At 43.0% G+C, this 20,148-nt stretch overlaps 1 pseudogene; it reads left to right on the top strand.

The window, feature by feature from the left end:
• LOC123101701 (uncharacterized) overlaps positions 1 to 17,697 on the top strand; it is a 75,986-nt pseudogene extending 58,289 nt beyond the window's left edge.
• The last annotated feature ends 2,451 nt before the right edge of the window (positions 17,698 to 20,148 follow it).

The raw sequence follows: 20,148 nt of genomic DNA, 5'->3' as shown, positions 1-20,148 counted from the left end.
CACCCCCCTGGAAACAACTAGGGTTTACTAAAATTATTTTCAATGAACCCAAAATGCCCTTCACAAAATGTTCATCATTTCTGGATTGGGCTAAAACCCCTGGCAAAAATGGTGCACTCTTTTCTAGGACATTCTGGATTCTCTGAATTAAATCATAAGTATTTGAATTTGGGCATTTAAATTCTATAAAATAATTTAAATGCTCAAATAATTCTGGAAATAAGTGTGGGCTGTTGGGAATAATGTAAGCAGAGCCCCTAATTATTTTCAGGATTTTTAAAGATGTCTACGTATTTTTAATAAAGCACAACAGTTGCAGAAAAATAGATAAAAGAAAACAAACAAGAAAAAGGAGAGAGAGAGAGAGAAACTTACCAAGCGCAGCCCACCAGCCCACCTGGCTCGGCCTAGTCGACTGGCGCTTGCCAATCGTCCCCCTCCTCTCGCCAGGAGGACGAGGAGCGCGTGGCCGGCGCCCGCGGCCACACGCCGGCCACCTCCTGCTTCCGCCGACGCCCTGGAGGCGTCTACGAGTGCCACGACGACCCCCACGTCTCCCCCTCTTTCTTCCCACTCTCCCTGTGGCCTCTCTCCCTCTCTAGCTCTCTCCCCCTCTTCCTGCCGAGCGCAGCCGTCGCCGCCGACAAGCTTCACCGCAGCCACCGCCGTCCATTTGCTGCCCCGACATGCCAGGAAGCTCCGCCGTCGTCGACTACATCAAGTAGGCCGAGCCCCGTGCGCTCGCTCGCCCTGGAGACGCTGCACCAAGCTCGTTCTCAACTCCGGCCACCGGAGATCCCCCTCGCTGCCCCGCTCGCTCCAGCCCTTCCCTGAGCTCGCCGTTCGCTTCCCTGCAACCGCTGTGAGCTCCGCCATCGTTTCCCCCACTCCCCGCGCTCGTCCGCGTCCACCAGTCAGGTTTGACCTGGCCGACCCAGTTGACCGCTGACGTCACATCTATGTCATGCTGACGCATTAATTCAATTACTGGAATTATTATTATATAGGAAATTCCAGAAAATATCCAAAACTTCTAAAAATCATAGAAAATCAACCATAGCTCCAAATGCAAAGATTTATATATGAAAAATGATCAGAAAAATTCAATCTATCCATCTGTAATGGTTTCGTGCATGACAAAACAAGTTAACCTTGTTGTTTAAGCAGAATAAGGTAATGCACTAATAAGGCCATGTTTAATGAGCTAATATTTGAATCTTTGATTCAAATGAGTTCATCCCCTTCTGTTTTAGCTTGCATTAGGCCAAGACACTTTCATCTTGCCATGTCATAGCATGCATCATACTGTTGCATATTGCCATGTGTTGATCATGTTCGGTGTGATTTTCGTGGTAGGTTCTGCCTCCGAGGATAACCCCGAGTATCCGTCTGAAGGGCAGTACCCTACTACCTCTACAACAGGCAAGCAACCCATTGATCATTCTGATACAAACCCATGTTCTCGCTTCTGCTCTTGTTTACTGCATTAAGACAACACGATTCAAACTGCTGTGTGCTACGGTAGTTGAACCCTTATCCTCTGCATGACCTGTCATTGCCACAGTAACTAGATGAAACCCACTAGCATGTGTAGGAGTTGATTGAGCCATGTATGTGATTCCTACCTTGCTATGCCTGCTATGCTTAGAGTTGTGTCAGGTCTGGTTCATCTGGGTGATGGGCTAGAGTGATATGATTATGTTGGTAATGTGAGGGATGTGTTGAACATGTTTTGGTAAAGGTATCGATGAGAGGCCATGTAGGAGTACATGGTGGGTTGTTTCATTGAGGCCGTCCATAAGAACTGAGATCTGTATGTGTGATTTAAGATGCAGTTACTACCGTACATTGGGCCCGAAACCAATGGACCCTCTCGGCTTCTTAATCACCCTAGTACTCTGTCCAGGAGTTGCAAATAGTTTTTGGTGTTTGTAGGTTATGTGTTGGCGGCCGTGCGTAGCGCTAACCCTAGGGGTGGGCTATGTTGTGGTAGATACACCGTGGCCGGGTATGTCGGGCGCCCGTTTGGCGTCTCGGGACCCTGTTCACATTGTTCGGGGCCGTATGTGGAAACCTCGGCCGGACTCCCTGCGGATGGAACCTGGATAGGCGATAAACCTGGACTAGAGACTTAAGTGTTTAGGTAGGCCGTGGCCGACACCCTCGCTGGGCTTCCGCTTGAAGGTTGCCGAGTACATGTCGTGTAAACGGCGATAAGTGGTGAAAGCGTGTATGAAGAAGTACACCCCTGCAGGGTATAAAACTATTCGAATAGCCGCGTCCGCGGTAAAGGACTACTTGGTTGCCTATACAGTTCATAGACAAGTTAGTGGATACTACTAAAAGACTCAAGATAAGTGTGAGTACCGAGGATGGCCCTCTCGTAGGATGACGAGGGAGGATCCCCGGTGGAGTATTGTGTTGGTGAGTAGTGGACTCGTGTGCGAAAACTATTTTACTAGTGGAGTTCCGTAGGATAGCTTAGCCAAGAGTCAAAGCTGGCTTGCTGCTATAACCCCACCACCTTCTTGAGAATGAGCATGTATAGTAGGTTCTGTTGTAAGAATTGCTGAGTACCTTTGTACTCACGTTTGCTTAATTACTGTTTCAGATAACAACACCGCCCCCTCCGATGGGTTCTACGTAGACCTTGATGTCGACGAGTGACTAGCCACCCAGGTGGTGATCCTGGCCATGGAGGGCCCTATGTAGATAATCAGGCTTCGAGAAGCCTTCTTTCTTTCTAGTGTCTGTACTCACACTAGTTGCTTCCGCTTGTGCTTGTATGATTGTATGACTTGAGTGTCAGGTCATGTGACCCCTATCTATATGAACATGTTATGTATGGCTCTCTGGAGCCTTTAAATAAAGTACTTGAGTTGTATAGTTTTGTTGTGATGCCATGTTGTATGTACTCATATCGGGCATATTGTATGTATGATTGAAATGCTTGGTATGAGTGGGATCCGACAATCTAGTTGTTTATCCTTGGCAGCCTTTCTTATGGGGAAATGTAGTCTAGTGTTCCTCGAGCCATAGTAGTCCGCTACACTCGGTTCACCGGAGTCCTGCTAGCCCAACACTACTGCTCAGGACACTTGACTGGCCGGCATGTGTTTCACGTCATTCCTATGTCTGTCTCTTTGGGGAAATGTCACGCGGTGACATCCAGAGTACTGCCTAGCCTGCTACAGCCCTGGTTCACCGGAGTCCTGTTAGCCCAGTGCTACAACCCGGAATCACTCGCTGATGACCGACATGCTCGATGTGATTCATGTATGCTTGTCTCCATAGGACTGTGCCGCATTGGGTTCACGACTAGCCATGTCGGCCCGGGTTCTCTGTCATATGGATGCTAGTGACACTATCATGTACGTGAGCCAAAAGGCGCAAACGGTCCTGGGCCATGGTAAGGCGACACCCGTGGGATACCGTGTGTGAGGCCGCAAAGTGATATGAGGTGTTACCGGCTAGATCGATGTGACTTGGAATCGGGGTCCTGACACGAAAAAATTTAATCGGACATAACATGGATTCATACTCCCTCCTTCCATCTATATAGGGCGTAATGAGATTTTTAAGACCGCCTTTGACTATTGACAAGATTAATAGTACATGACATGCACAATGTGAAAATTATATCATTGAAAGAACCTTTCACAGACGAATTTAACGGTGTGCTTTGTGTAAGTTGCATGTCATATATCATTGCTCTAATATTTGGTCAAAGTTAGCATCGAAAAACGCATTAGGCCCTATATAGATGGAAGGAGGGACTAGCTTTGAATAGCATTTGTATAGTAAAATGGGGCAAGACTCTCTCTTTGTGTGGTGTGAATAGTTTTATTTTTTTCGTTTTCTTTTTGGTTGAGGGAAGTGCGAATTGATTTGGTACGTACAAGTACAATATTACTACATGTTAGGCTTATCCCTAAAATTCAAATTCAACCCGCGTCTTGTTATATCCTAAAAATTCAGATATCGTGCTCCCAAAACTCGCGCCTTCACAACCCGCGCCTTGCTATCCCGAAATTACAACACGCGCGAAAACTCCCTCCAGCTGCCAAATCCCGACATGCGAAATCCCCCTTCTAACCCTGAGCCTAAAGGGCCGCTAGTTCAAATCTGTGGGGGGTACTTTTGTAACACACCCTAAATTTTGGACAAGCGCGTTCCTAAGTCATGCTTCACCCCCTCCCATCACCCCCTTTTCGCCATTCGAAATCCCAGGCCGCCATAACCTATCCGCTCCAGCCGTGAAACCCCACCCTCCTCCATCCGCCATGTCACCGCTGCCCAGCCGGAGCCTCTTCCCCGACGACATCGTCTAGCGCAACAGCTCGACGTCCCTCGTCCACCTCCCCGGATGAGGATTCATCGTCCATCTCGCCATCCCGCCGGTTCAGCTGCCCTGTCCTCCACCTCCAAGGAGCTGCTCCGATGATCGCCTCGTCTATCACGGCTGCTCCATCCCCACATCGCCGCCTTGACCTGCTCCACCGAAACCGCAGCATTCTCACCGACTCCTCGGACGAAGCCGAGGCCTACTCGGCGCCACCAAATAGGTTGTACACTCATCGCATCGCACCTTCTCCTTAACTCGACCTCCCGACGCCGACGGTGCTCCATCACGCACCCCCATGGAGTGGCTACCTTGAACCCGGCGCCGCGGGCAACATCTCAACGATGGCTCTCCCCCAGTGCGACGCCCCTTCGGTGGCGGCGGCCATACCAGCCGGATCTGCTGCTGCTGCTCCGGCTCTCGCTCGCTCGCCCAGCTGCTGCTACTGCTCCCCCCCTCGCTCGTGCTGCTGCTTTGCTCCGATTAAGCTACACTTCAGTCGACTGAATCGACTTTTGGGTCAGTCGATTTTCAGGGGTTGGGGGGCTCGCCGGAGTTAAGGAAGAACCACCCGCAGTGCGGACGGGGGCTCGCCGGAGAGGTACCCCGCTATCTATCTTAGGGTTCAGGGTGGGGGCGGGGGGGTCTAGAGGGCTAGCCGGGGCGGCGGTGGCGAGTTGTTTCGGGGCGGCGAGGCGGCGCTGGGGCCGGCGGTTTGGCCAGTGGTGGCTGGCGGCTCAGGGGGGTGCAGGTTGAAGATGAACTACAGGCCCTCCCTAAACTACATGTCAAGTGCCTCTCTTCTACCATTGCGTTCAGTTTCGACAGTAGCATTCAGATTCCACAGTAAATTTCAGTTTTGACAGTTAAGTTCAGAGTCAACAGTTTTTACCTCATCTGTTGTAGTCAGGTGGTTTTTGGTGATGTTAATTTTACATCCATTTTACATCATCTATTGGAGATGCTATTAGAATCCCACTTGAGATTGACGATGTCTGTCTTGTGCTGCTTCAGCCTTGACGTCTTACGGCTCACCGGAGCTGCTCCAATGACAGAACGATCCGTCACAACAGAGCAGTGCCCTGGACGCCGTCTACAGATTCCTCAGATCTTCCTCCACACCTCCGACAGCCACCTCTGCCTCAACTGCTTCAGCGACCAACCCAATGATGGTGAGGTCGACACGACTACGACAAAGAGGTTGTACACTTATTGCATCACTTATTACTATACATTCACGTCGATCCATTAGGGCTATTTTGGTTCAACAGAAAAACATTGATCCACTGGTTGTTACCATCACTCTAAATTTCTGCATGCTCTCCTTACATAATCTCACCATATTTTTTTCGTATGCATGTCAGATATTGTACATAGTCATGCTGAACATGTAGAGAAAAAGAGAAGAGTTTTGCGCGGCAATACAATGTCATGCAGACATCGCTCCATGGTGGGTTCAATGGCAAACCCTACCCACCCCTCTCCAGATTGTAATCCAGAGGAAGATATCTGTTCTGAGGCAGATTCGGACGCCGCTGACCACTCCTATTTACCCCCCAAGGTGTTTGCTCTACCTTGGCATGATGATGTTAGTCATATCATGCATATGTTGCCTTGTAGTGCCTACTTTTAACATCATATATGTCATCTTCTTAGTTTAGACATGTTCTGTAATGCCACCTATTTAGTTTCTATATCATATATGGGAATTATGCAGTCTCATGTCTTTTAGCCAGCCATAATATATGTGAAATGTCCAATGACATCCTGTTTAACCAGGCATCATATATTTGAATGATATCTTGCCCATCCTTTTCTTCATTACATTTCCATTTGTCGACAATGTTTGTACATTAAACTACTCTTCCCGTGAATCAGCCATTTGGGTGGGAGATGGAAAAATCTAGAGTGAAAACAAGGCCTTCAGAGCAGACAGTGCTACCTGTCGAAGCAGATCTCTTGTTGGGTCTCGATAGCTCCTCAGAGATGGATTCAGAGACAGATGACCAGTCCTATTCCCCCACTGAGGTGTATGCTCTAACTTGGCATGATTATACTGCTCATATCATGCATACGGTGTCTTGCATTGCATAGTTTAGACATCATATACACAATATTCAACACCATGTTATTAGTTCAGACATCATATCGAATGCCCTCTGTTTAGCATATAAATCACATATGTGAATTAAATGATGCGATCCTGATTACTTAGATAACATGTAGGTGAATTATGCCATGCGATCCTGTTTAGTTATTCATCATATCTTTGAATTATGTTATGCTATGCTATCCAGTTTAGATAGACATCATATATGTGAAATTATGCCATGCTATCCGTTTTAGTTAAACAATATACATGTCAACTATTTCATGCCCTCTTTTTTCCACACTATCTATTGCATCTGTCTCTCATACAATGTCTGTACATTCAACTATGTTTCCTGTTTATCAGCCATTTGAATTGGAGCGGGTGATGCCAGTATCTAGCGGACTAAAAACACGGTCTTCAAATAAAACAGTGCTACCTCTTGGTGGAGATAGCACCCCGGTTGTACATGCACAAGAACCAGCCCTACCACACATAACCCAAACTCTCGCAGATTGTACCCCTACTATGATGGACAGAGAACCAACTTCACCCAATCTAACCCCAACCCCAGCCGATAGTAACCCAGTTCCTGTTGACACAGCACCATATCCACCACAGAGCTCTCAAACAAGAGCAGTTAGTAAGGCAGCTCCAATGCCCATAGGGCCAATACTATCACGGCGAACCCCAACTCCACCAGTTAGTACGCCTATTCCTGTGGAGGAAGCACAACCACCTAGTCGTAGTTTAGCATCTATCGCATTTGATGTTGTTAAATCGTATGTGCGTATCTTCCCATCTTGGAAATATTATAGTGAAGATGAAGGAAAATGCCAGTTGCAGGTGTTTGTCCAGGAGTTATCTGTAAGTAATGTTATTCATGGCAATTACTTTGCTTCGTCCCATACATCCTACCTCCATGATGGTTATAATACAGCAAATTTTCCCATTTTTTTCTCTATAGAGAAGGACCGATTTGGAAACTCAGGATGAGGTAACCTGTGCTAATACCTCTGCTATCTTCAAGAATGCTTGGTGGCAGTATCCGAATTACCTGAAGAAAACATACTTCACCGGCAAAGAAACTCATCAAATTCCCTTACGTTCTCCTGAGACATATCTACTGGACGATGACCGGGAATGCCTTGTTCTGTACTGGTCCCGAACCAAGAATGTGGTAAGGTCTATGAGCTCATTTTCTATTTTGAAGTATTATATTCTTGCGTCTTACTGTACTCTGTTCATGTAGAACAAGTGCCTAAACCTGAAGAACAACTGTTCTAATTTAAGATTTCATTGCTACCATAGGACATAGATATATGTTTGTTTGATGCTTTTATTATGTACTAGTACTTGGCAATAGAAGACTTGGTAGTTTAATCATGTCCACCTTACTAATGAACTGGTTCACCGAAATGAGTTTCATATACTAGTACATGCTAAACTTGTTATGTGTCTGCTTGTTTCTTCTTTTAGAATGCTGACAGAATATTGGGGAAGAGTGCCTTATTAAGCAACGGTAAAGGAAGTAATGCAGATAAGGTTCAGGATACTAACACATCCTGTCTTGGTTTAGTGTTGGAGTTACTGGCCACTACCGCTTGCACAAGCTATTCAAACTCACTGTCTGAATCAGTTCGGTTTCTTGAGTCTCAACTACAAGCTGAAAGAGATCGATCAGCTGTGCTGTGACAAGAAGCGGAAGGACTGTGGAAGTCCCTGGAGCATTCAGATGCATACTTTCTGGTGCAACAGCAAGTGTTGGAGGATTTTAGTGCCAAACAGGACAAAGCTAATCAGCTTGCTAAGCTTATTGCCAGCATGGTGGATACCCAGGATAACGTTTCTTGAGCTCTTCTGAAGTTATTTTAGTTATGCTCTTGTTTTGCTGCCGCGTTTATTTGCACTGGTGGCCAATTTTGACGACCAATGTATATGATATGCTGCTTTGTTCCCTATATTTGCACTGGTGGCGAATTTTGATGCCCAGTGGATGTAATATGTGTAATAGCCGTGATAGCCTAGCGTTAGTTGCTTGCTTATTTATTTCCTTGTTGTCTTGTTTATTTGTTTGCTTGTAGTCATTGCAGTTCTTTTTCCGCGGTTAACTAGTGCCTGCAATAACCTATTTTTTAAAACTAGGCCACAATAACCATGGGCTAATATTTACTGTAGTGACACTAGCCTCCTACGGGCCGTAGAAATAGTGGGCCTTCTACGGGCCGTAGAAACAATAGGCCTTCTACGGGCCGTAGAAACAATGGGCCTTCTACGGGCCGTATCATCAATGGGCCTTATACGGGCCGTATGATCGATTGGCCAAACATGGGCCAATAACAGGCCTCATTATGGCCGTAAACGGGCTAGAGTTGGAATCGTCCGTTCATGGGCCGACCGTAAGGGGCCATCGTTAATAGACCATATTTGATGACGCTATGAAAACGGCCCAACGTATTAACGGACCATAAACGGGCCGACTGTAACCACGGGCTGAATTTGGCCCACAAGCAGAAAATGACAGTAACGGGCCGTAAGTAAATGAATGCTGGAAATGAGCCCAAGAATAAATGGGCTCTGAGAAGGCTGAAAGATAACATGGGCTGGAAACGGCCCAACGGAATAACTGGCCGTTAATGGGTATAAAGTGATACACTGTTCATTACGGGCCAATTTCACCACGGGCTGTTAATGGGTGTAAAGTGATACACTGTTCATTACGGGCCAGTTTCACCATGGGCCGTTAATAGGGGGCCTCATATGGGCCGAAAGACGTCATGGGCCATACATGGGCCAGAAGTGAAAACGGGCTGGAATCATATTGGATGGCCCAGATGACGCTACTGGGCCTAATTCGGATAGGGCGTAACGGGCCTTGGGTTAGCGGGTTGTAAATGGGCTATATGCGAATAGGCCGTTAACAGGCTTTCCATGGGCCGGCCCGCCACCTTTTGACCAAGTCAAACGGGCCGGCCTTTTCACAGGAATGGGCCTCTGTTGGGCCATGCCACGTGTCGACGTATCATAGGCGCCTTCCGTCCAATGAGTGGTTGACATCTGTCCCAACGATGAGCCGACACGTGTTTCCTCCAGCCAATGATGATTTTACACGTGGAAAATCCCCATTGGTCAGGGCTGTTAACGGGTTATCGGATCCAAAACCCAACCCGATAGCTTAACGACATTCCGTTACGGTGGATGCCATGTGTCGGTCACCCTTGACAAAAGCACTTCTGTGACGCGCGATTTATCGTCATGGAAGTGGACACTTCCGTGATGATAATTTTGGTAATGTCATGGAACACTTCTACGATAGAACATGTATGACTATCTTGATTCTGTCATAAATTTGTCATGGATGTACATGCATGACAAAAAAGCGACCTACTGTGACAAACACGTATCATCACGGAAGTGTATTTTTTTTGTAGTGTAGTGACAAGCATTAAGCATAGCAAAGTCATAGCAACATCAATCTCAGAACATAGTGGATACTAGGGATCAAACCCTAACAAAACTAACTCGATTACATGATACATCTCATCCAACCCATCACCGTCCAGCAAGCCTATGATGGAATTACTCACGCATGGCGGTGAGCATCATGAAATTGGTGATGGAGGAAGGTTGGTGATGACGATGGCGACGGATTCCCCTCTCCGAAGCCCCGAACGGACTCTAGATCAGCCCTCCCGAGAGGTTTTAGGGCTTGGTGGCGGCTCCGTATCGTAAAACGCGATCAATCCTTCTTTTTTATTTGTTTCTCTTCGAAACCAAATATATAGAGTTGGAGTTGAGGTCGGAGGAGCTCCAGGGGGCCCACGAGGTAGGGGCAGGCACGCCCCCACCCTCGTGGACAGGTGGTGGGCCCCCTGGTCTTCATCTTTTGCAGGAATTTTTTATTATTTCCGAAAAGATGTTCCGTGAAGTTTCAGGTCATTCCGAGAACTTTTGTTTCTGCACATAAATAACACCATGGTAATTCTACTGAAAACAACATCAGTCCGGGTTAGTTCCATTAAAATCATGCAAGTTAGAGTCCAAAACAAGGGCAAAAGTGTTTGGAAAAGTAGATACGACAGAGACGTATCAGCGTATCAACGGGCTATGGAGATGCCCATCAATAGATATCAATGTGAGTGAGTAGGGATTGCCATGTAATGGATGCACTAGAGCTATAAGTATATGAAAGCTCAAAAAGAAACTAAGTGGGTGTGCATCCAACTTGCTTGCTCACGAAGACCTAGGGCATTTTGAGGAAGCCCATCATTGGAATATACAAGCCAAGTTCTATAATGAAAATTTCCCACTAGTATATGAGAGTGATAACAAAGGAGACTCTCTATCATGAAGATCATGGTGCTACTTTGAAGCACAAGTGTGGTAAAAGGATAGTAGCATTGTCCCTTCTCTCTTTTTCTCTCATTTTTTTATTTGGGTCTTTTCTCTTTTTTTATGGCCTCTTTTTTTCATTATTTTTTTCGCCCGGAGTCTCATCCCGACTTGTGGGGGAATCATAGTCTCCATCATCCTTTCCTCACTGGGACAATGCTCTAATAATGATGATCATCACACTTTTATTTTCTTACAACTCATGAATTACAACTCGATACTTAGAACAAGATATGACTCTATATGAATGCCTCCGGCGGTGTAACGGGATATGCAATGACTCATGAGTGACATGTATGAAAGAATTATGAACGGTGGCTTTGCCACAAATACGATGTCAACTACATAATCATGCAAAGCAATATGACAATGATGGAGCGTGTCATAATAAACGGAACAGTGGAAAGTTTCATGGCAATATATCTTGGAATGCCTATGAAAATGCCATGATAGATAGGTATGGTGGCTGTTTTGAGGAAGGTATATGATACCGGCGAAAGGTGTGCGGTATTAGAGAGGCTAGCAATGATGGAAGGGTGAGAGTGCGTATAATCCATGGACTCAACATTAGTCATAAAGAACTCATATACTTATTGCAAAAATCTACAACTTATCAAAGCAAAGTATTACACACGTGCTCCTAGGGGGATAGATTGGTAGGAAAAGACCATCGCTCGTCCCCGACCGCCACTCGTAAGGAAGACAATCAATAAATGAATCATGATCCGACTTCATCACATAACGGTTCACCATACGTGCATGCTACGGGAATCACAAACTTTAACACAAGTATTTCTCAAATTCACAACTACTCAACTAGCACAACTTTACTATCACTACCTCCATATCTCAAAACAATTATCAAGCATCAAACTTCTCATAGTATTCAACACACTCTTAAGAGAATTTTATTATTAATCTTGTATACCTAGCATATAGGATTATTTAAGCAAATTTTCATGCTATTTAAGACTCTCAAAATAATCTAAGTGAAGCCTGAGAGATCAATAGTATCTATAAAACAAATCCACCACCGTGCTCTAAAAGGTATAAGTGAAGCACTAGAGCAAAACTATATAACTCAAAAGATATAAGCGAAGCACATAGAGTATTCTAACAAATTCCAAATCATGTATGGCTTTCTCAAAAGGTGTGTACAGAAAGGATGATTGTGTTAAACTAACAAACAAAGACTCAAATAATACAAGACGCTCCAAGTAAAACACATATCATGTGGCGAATAAAAATATAGCTCCAAGTAAAGTTACCGATAGAAGTAGACGGAAGAGGGGATGCCTTCCGGGGCATCCCCAAGCTTTGGATTTTAGGTGTCCTTAGATTATCTTGGGGGTGCCATGGTCATCCCCAAGCTTAGGCTCTTTCCACTCCTTGTTCCATAATCCATCAAATCTTTACCCAAAACTTGAAAACTTCACAACACAAAACTTGAAGTAGAAAATCTCGTGAGCTCCGTTAGCGAAAGAAAATAAAAGACCACTTCAAGGTACTGTAATGAACTCATTATTTATTTATATTGGTGTTATACCTACTGTATTCCAACTTCTCTATGGTTTATAAACTATTTTACTAGCCATAGATTCATCAAAATAAGCAAACACCGCACGAAAAACAGAATCTGTCAAAAACAGAACAGTCTGTAGTAATCTGTATCTAGAGCAAGATCTGGAACCCCAAAAATTCTAAAATAAATTGCTGGACGTGAGGAATTTATCTATTAATCATCTTCAAAAAGAATTAACTAAATGTCACTTTCCAAATAAAAATGACAGCAGTTCTCGTGAGCGCTAAAGTTTCTGTTTTTTACAGAAAGTTCAACAAGACTTTCCCCAAGTCTTCCCAACGGTTCTACTTGGCACAAACACTAATTAAACACAAAAAACACAACCAAAACAGAGGCTAGATAAATTATTTATTACTAAACAGGAGCAAAAATCAAGGAATAAAAATAAAATTGGGTTGCCTCCCAACAAGCGCTATCGTTTAACGCCCCTAGCTAGGCATAAAAAGCAAGAATAGATCTAGGTATTGCCATCTTTGGTAGGCAATCCATAAGTGACTTTCATAATAGATTCATAAGGTAATTTAATTTTATTTCTAGGAAAGAGTTCTGTGCCTTTCCTTAACGGAAATTGGAATCTAATATTCCCTTCCTTCATATCAATAATTGCACCAATCGTTCTAAGGAAAGGTCTACCAAGAATAATAGGACATGAAGGATTGCAATCTATATCAAGAACGATAAAATCTACGGGCACATAATTCCTATTTGTAACAATAAGAACATCATTAATTCTTCCCATAGGTTTCTTAACAGTGGAATCCGCAAGGTGCAAGTTTAAAGAGCAATCATCAAAATCACGGAAACCTAACAAATCACACAAAGTCTTTGGAATCGTGGAAACACTAGCACCCAAATCACACAAAGCATAGCATTCATGATCTTTAATTTTAATTTTAATAGTAGGTTCCCACTCATCATAAAGTTTACTAGGGATAGAAACTTCCAATTCAAGTTTTTCTTCATAAGATTGCATCAAAGCATCAACGATATGTTTGGTAAAAGCTTTATGTTGGCAATAAGCATGAGGAGAATTTAGCACGGATTGCAACAAGGAAATACAATCTATCAAAGATCAATTGTCATAATTAAATTCCCTGAAATCCAAAATAGTGGGTTCATCAATATTTAAAGTTTTGATCTCTTCAATCCCACTTTTATCAATTTTAGCATCAAGATCTAAAAACTCCGAATTCTTGGAACGCCTTCTAGGTAAAGGTGGATCATATTCAGTCCCATCATTATCAAGATTCATATTGCAAAACAAAGATTTAATAGGGGACACATCAATAACTTTTAGATCTTCATCTTTATTATCATGGAAACTAGAAGAACACGCTCTTATAAATGAATCTTTCTTAGCATGAATCCTAGCGGTTCTTTCTTTGCACTCATCAATGGAAATTCTCATGGCTTTGAGAGACTCATTGATATCATGCTTAGGTGGAATAGATCTAAGTTTCAAAGAATCAACATCAAGAGAAATTCTATCAACGTTCCTAGCCAACTCATCAATCTTAAGCAATTTTTCTTCAATCAAAGCATTGAAATTATTTTGTGAAGTAATAAATTATTTAATATTAGATTCAAAATCAGAGGGCATCTTATTATAATTTCCATAAGAATTGTTGTAGGAATTACCATAATTATTAGAGGAATTACTAGGATAAGGCCTAGGATTAAAGTTTCCTCTATACGCGTTGTTACCAAAATTGTTCCTACCAACAAAATTCACATCCATAGATTCATTATTATTCTCAATCAAAGTAGACAAAGGCATATCATTACGATCAGAAGAAACACTTTTATTAGCAAATAATTTCATAAGTTCATCCATCTTTCCACTCAAAACATTAATTTCTTCTATCGTATGTACTTTCTTATTAGTAGATCTTTCAGTGTGCCATTGAGAATAATTAACCATAATATTATCTAGGAGTTTAGTAGCTTCTCCTAAAGTGATTTCCATAAAAGTGCCTCCCGCGGCCGAATCTAAAAGATTTCTAGAAGCAAAAATCAATCCGACATAAAATTTTTGTGTAATCATCCACAAATTCAAACCATGAGTAGGGCAATTATGTATCATTAATTTCATCCTCTCCCAAGCTTGTGCAACATGTTCATGATCAAGTTGCTTAAAATTCATAATATCGTTTCTAAGAGAGATGATCTTAGCGGGAGGAAAATACTTAGAGATAAAAGCATCTTTGCACTTATTCCACGAATCAATACTATTTTTAGGCAAAGACGAAAACCAAGCTTTAGCACGATCTCTAAGCGAAAAAAGAAATAGCTTCAATTTAACAATATCATTATCCACATCTTTCTTCTTTTGCATATCACACAAATCAATGAAGCTATTTAGATAGGTAGCGGCATCTTCACTAGGAAGGCCGGAAAACGGATATTTCATGACAAGATTTAGCAAGGCAACATTAATTTCACAAGATTCAGCATCGGTAAGAGGAGCAATCGGAGTGATAATAAAATCATTCTTGTTGGTATTGGTAAAGTCACGCAATTTAGTATTATCTTGAGCCATCGAGACAAGCAAGCAATCCAACACACAAACAAACAAGAAACGAGCAAAAGGAGGCAAATAGAGAAAGAGAGGGAGGATAGAGAGAGAGGGCGAATAAAACGGCAAGGGTGAAGTGGGGGAGAGGAAAACGAGAGGCAAATGGCAAATAATGTAATGTGGGAGATAAGGGTTTGTGATGGGTACTTGGTATGTTGACTTTTGCGTAGACCTCCCCGGCAGCGGCGCCAGAAATCCTTCTTGCTACCTCTTGAGCACTTGCGTTGGTTTTCCCTTGAAGAGGAAAGGGTGGTGCAGCAAAGTAGCGTAAGTATTTCCCCCAGTTTTTGAGAACCAAGGTATCAATCCAGTAGGAGGCTATGCGCGATTCCCTCGCACCTACACAAAACAAATAAATCCTCGCAACCAATGCGATAAGGGGTTGTCAATCCCTACACGGTCACTTACGAGAGTGAGATCTGATAGATATGATAAGATAATATTTTTGATATTTTTATGATAAAGATGCAAAGTAAAATAAAAGCAATGAAAATAACTAAGTATTGGAAGATTAATATGATGAAGATAGACCCGGGGGCCATAGGTTTCACTAGTGGCTTCTCTCAAGAGCATAGGTATTTTACGGTGGGTGAACAAATTACTGTTGAGCAATTGACATAATTGAGCATAGTTATGAGAATATCTAGGTATGATCATGTATATAGGCATCACGTCCAAGACAAGTAGACCGACTCCTGCCTGCATCCACTACTATTACTCCACACATCGACCGCTATCCAGCATGCATCTAGAGTATTAAGTTCATAAGAACAGAGTAACGCCTTAAACAAGATGACATGATGTACAGGGATAAATTCATGCAATATGATAAAAAAAACATCTTGTTGTCCTCGATGGCAACAATACAATACGTGCCTTGCTGCCCCTACTGTCACTAGGAAAGGACACCACAAAATTGAACCCAAAGCTAAGCACTTCTCCCATTGCAAGAAAGATCAATCTAGTAGGCCAAACCAAACTGATAATTCTAAGAGACTTGCAAAGATAACCAATCATACATAAAAGAATCCGGAGAAGATTCAAATATTGTTCATAGATAAACTTGATCATAAACCCACAATTCATCAGTCTCAACAAACACACCGCAAAAGAAGATTACATCGAATAGATCTCCACAAGAGAGGGGGAGAACTTTGTATTGAGATCCAAAAAGAGATAAGAAGCCATCTAGCTAGTAACTATGAACCCGTAGGTCTGAGGTAAACTACTTACACTTCATCGGAGAGGCTATGGTGTTGATGTAGAAGCCCTCCGTGATCGATGCCCCCTCCGGCGGAGCTCCGGAATAGGCCCCAAGATGGGATCTCGTGGATACAGAAAGTTATGACGGTGGAATTAGGGTTTTGGCTCCGTATCTGATCGTTTGGGGGTACGTAGGTATATATAGGAGGAAGAAGTACGTCGGTCGAGCAACAGGGGGGCCACGAGGGTGGAGGGCGCGCCTGGGTTGGGGGGGTAGGCGCGCCCCCCTACCTCGTGGCCTCCCTATTAGTTTCTTGACGTAGGGTCCAAGTCTCCTGGATCATGTTGGGTGAGAAAATCACGTTCCCGGAGGTTTCATTCCGTTTGGACTCCGTTTGATATTCCTTTTCTTCGAAACCCTAAAATAGGCAAAAACAGCAATTCTAGGTTGGGCCTCCGGTTAGTAGGTTAGTCTCAAAAATAATATAAAAGTGGATAATAAAGCCCAATAATGTCCAAAACGGTAGATAATATAGCATGGAGCAATCAAAAATTATAGATACGTTGGAGACGTATCATTCCTCCATGTTGTTGGCCATAATTAGAGGTTCAGGGTCATTCACAACACGTTCAGGAGATCAATGGAGACCATCTGTAGGTACTTCAAGCAGGTGCTTTATGCTGTTGGGGAGCTTAGAGGAGAGTTGATCAGGAGACCATCTGGCCAGACTCCATCCAAGATTCGCGGAAGCCCAAGATGGTATCCATACTTCAAGGTGAGCATTGACAATATACACTTTTCATGGCTTGATATGCTTGTATTATTCAAGTTGAGCACTAACACGGGCTTGTGATGCCATTTTCAGGATTGCATTGGGGCAACAGATGGTACTCATGTCACTGCCAAAGTTCCTAGGTCACAGTCAGCAGCATACAGGGGGAGGAAGCACTACACAAGCCAGAATGTGCTTGCTGCTGTTGACTTTGATATGAAGTTCACATATGTGCTGGCTGGCTGGGAGGGGTCAGCGCATGATGCTAACATTCTCACTAGCAGCATGAGTCGACCTGATGGGATCAACATCCCCGACGGCAAGTTCTACCTTGGAGATGCTGGCTATGCATGTCGGCTGGGTATTCTCCCACCCTTCAGGAAAACAAGGTACCATCTCAACGAGTTCTCTGGTAGGAACTATCCTAGGACTGCGCAGGAGCTATTTAATCTCAGACACTCTAGCCTTAGAGTAACTGTTGAGAGGGCATTTGGAGCTCTGAAGAATAGGTTTAAGATCCTGGATCAGAAGCCATTCCACCCATACTCGACTCAGGTTAAGCTAGTTCTTTCTTGTTGCATTCTGCATAACTGGATCCTCCAGTGGGGCTTTCATGAACATGTGCATGAGGAGGAAGATGTCGAGCCTGACGATGTTGTTAGCTCCAGCCATGGTGTGGAGGCATTTGACAATGACGCTTGGAAGAACAAAAGGTTGGAGTGGGCAGAGGCGATGTGGCTTAACAGAGGTCAGTGCAGGATTTGAAGAAGATGAAAGAAGAACAAGAAGCAGCAGTAGCTGAAGCAGCAGCTGAAGCAGAAGCAGAAGTAGAAAAGGGGAGAGGAAGAGGAAGATCTGGTAGCACCGATGAACTAGCCCCTATTTAGCCAATGGCTGTTAATAATTTGAACTGTCATTTGATAATAGTTAGGATGAACTGTCATTTGTTTAAGTAGATGACGCTACATGTTCAGATTCTGTGTGGTAAGGTCACCACTAGTTAGAAGTGGTGACAACACCTTATGCAGGTTGCAACCAAACACCATGTCATATGTGCGCCTACTGCAATGCGGGCAACCAAACGTCGGGTCGAAAATGGTTGTCTCATGCAACTAGGGACATGCATGCAACCAAACTATGTGCATCTGGTTTTTTTTGGCCTGCATCCCCTCAAACCGGCTCAATAGAGGCAGGCTCGCCGGGCCAGGCTAAATCGGCAATGTAACCAAACACGCCCAATACTGCCGCACCCATCTCCATCTCCAAATGGGGTGCTTCATGAATGAGGGAAAATCATCTGTACTTCATGTCTGATTTACTGCTTATTTAGTTATGTTATATCTTATTTATTTTTTAATTGTAGTTATGTTATGTTATCTTATTTGGCAAGAAATATGTGTGTAGATTTGTCTTTTAAGATGTTATGATTTTATCAACTACTCCTTCCATTCCTTTATTTAAGATCATTTTTAATAAAATTTCAGAATGAAATGTATTTCTTCTAACTCCCGTTAATTCCTTTATTAGACCTTCGGGAAAAAAAGTATCCCTCTCCCGATTACTTGTATCATTAAAAAAAGAATCTCTCTCGATTGCATGTATCTTTTTTTCCTGGCCTAATTGATTTACCTGTCACTAATCAATGAATTAGCAAGGGTAATGCCATTCTAAATTCTCTTTAATCTCGTGCCTTGGTCACCATGCTAGAAAAAATACAACTCACATAAAAAAACAGAGAGAGTACTAACACGTATGTCTGTGTGTTGCAAGGGAGAAAAAACTTGTGATGTACAACAATGAGACTTATATGTCAAAAAACACCATCGTATGCTTCGTTATAAAGAAAAGGCTAATTTCTTCATCCACCAAAACACCCGCCACTGCGACACAACGGTCCATAAGAAATTTACATCCGTCTTATACTAACTAGTCAATGTGTACGTGCAATGCACGTTAATTTGAAGGTATATTAAGTGTGTGCGAATATTAAGTAGAATATTATTTGCGTGTTATTATGTGATTAGCATTATTTATGGCATGAAATTAACTGCACGCTAAACGTATGGAGCACTAGACATTGAAGCAGTCTAGGTCATTGGATTGATATGATTTGATGGCCAAGATTAATTGGATCTGCCCTTTTGGGTTTTCTATATTGATGTAGATATAGATAATGAAACAATTAATCATCGGTCAGATGGATTTAATGATTCACGCAGGCCCTTAATCGGAATCTCTCAATCCGTACTAGCTAAATATTATATGTATCCATACATGCCTTCATAATCAGAGGAAGCTATCATAGATGGAATTACATCATGCAATGTGTGCATTGTTCCTGAACTTCTTTAAGAAAAGGTGCATTCTTCTACTTTGATTATGCACCCGCATATCTCATGGATCCACTTTAGTTATCTCACTAATCAATTTAATTAGGATCTAACCATCACAAATGGAATGCATGTTCAATTAGCACACCAACATAGCATGTATAGAGGTTTAGGTGGCCTTATCCCTCCTTGTTTCTGTGTGTACTATCGTGTCCCACAATCTCGCCTTTTTATCTGGGCTTTGATTTTGGCGATTAATACCTTTGATGGTGTAACGTTCTCTGATATTCATGTCAGCCCCCACACAATCTTTGTGAGTTTATTCCTTGCAAGTCTTTAGACAATGAATAATTCTTTCTGGGACGTTGATGCTCATATTTTCTTCTTATGTTCAGCTAAAAAGCCTTCCGGATTGAATTTATTAAGAAATAATTCAAGATTAGATTTGTTTCAAGTATTCAGTAGTAGGAGACGTTTTCGTCGACTACAAAGACGTCTACGGCGACTTCTTCAATTATGTTTATAGGGATGAGTGTGTGTATATATGAGCTTCCGCGTCTCTATTGTGTTAAAAAAATATTTATATGACGTGATCGGCTAAATATCAAGACGCAATGGCCGTGTACCCTTGGCTCTTCTTGACTTCGATGATGCTTAGAGAGTGTTTGTTTTCATGGATTTATTGGCTTAGGGATTTAAAAAAGTCCTTATAAATCCCATCTAAACCAAACATGAGGGACTTATAGGGACTTAAAGTGGGCATTTGGAACTTATGAAATAAGACTCTTAAAAGAAGGGACTTATAGGGACTTATAGTTGTCATATGGTTTTATAGGGACTTATAAGTCCCGGAAACTAAACA

This window comes from Triticum aestivum, chromosome 5A (assembly GCF_018294505.1).
Source record: "Triticum aestivum cultivar Chinese Spring chromosome 5A, IWGSC CS RefSeq v2.1, whole genome shotgun sequence".
NCBI lineage: Eukaryota > Viridiplantae > Streptophyta > Magnoliopsida > Poales > Poaceae > Triticum > Triticum aestivum.
Note: the sequence above shows the minus strand (reverse complement) of the source record. Positions and strands in the feature narration are given on the sequence as shown.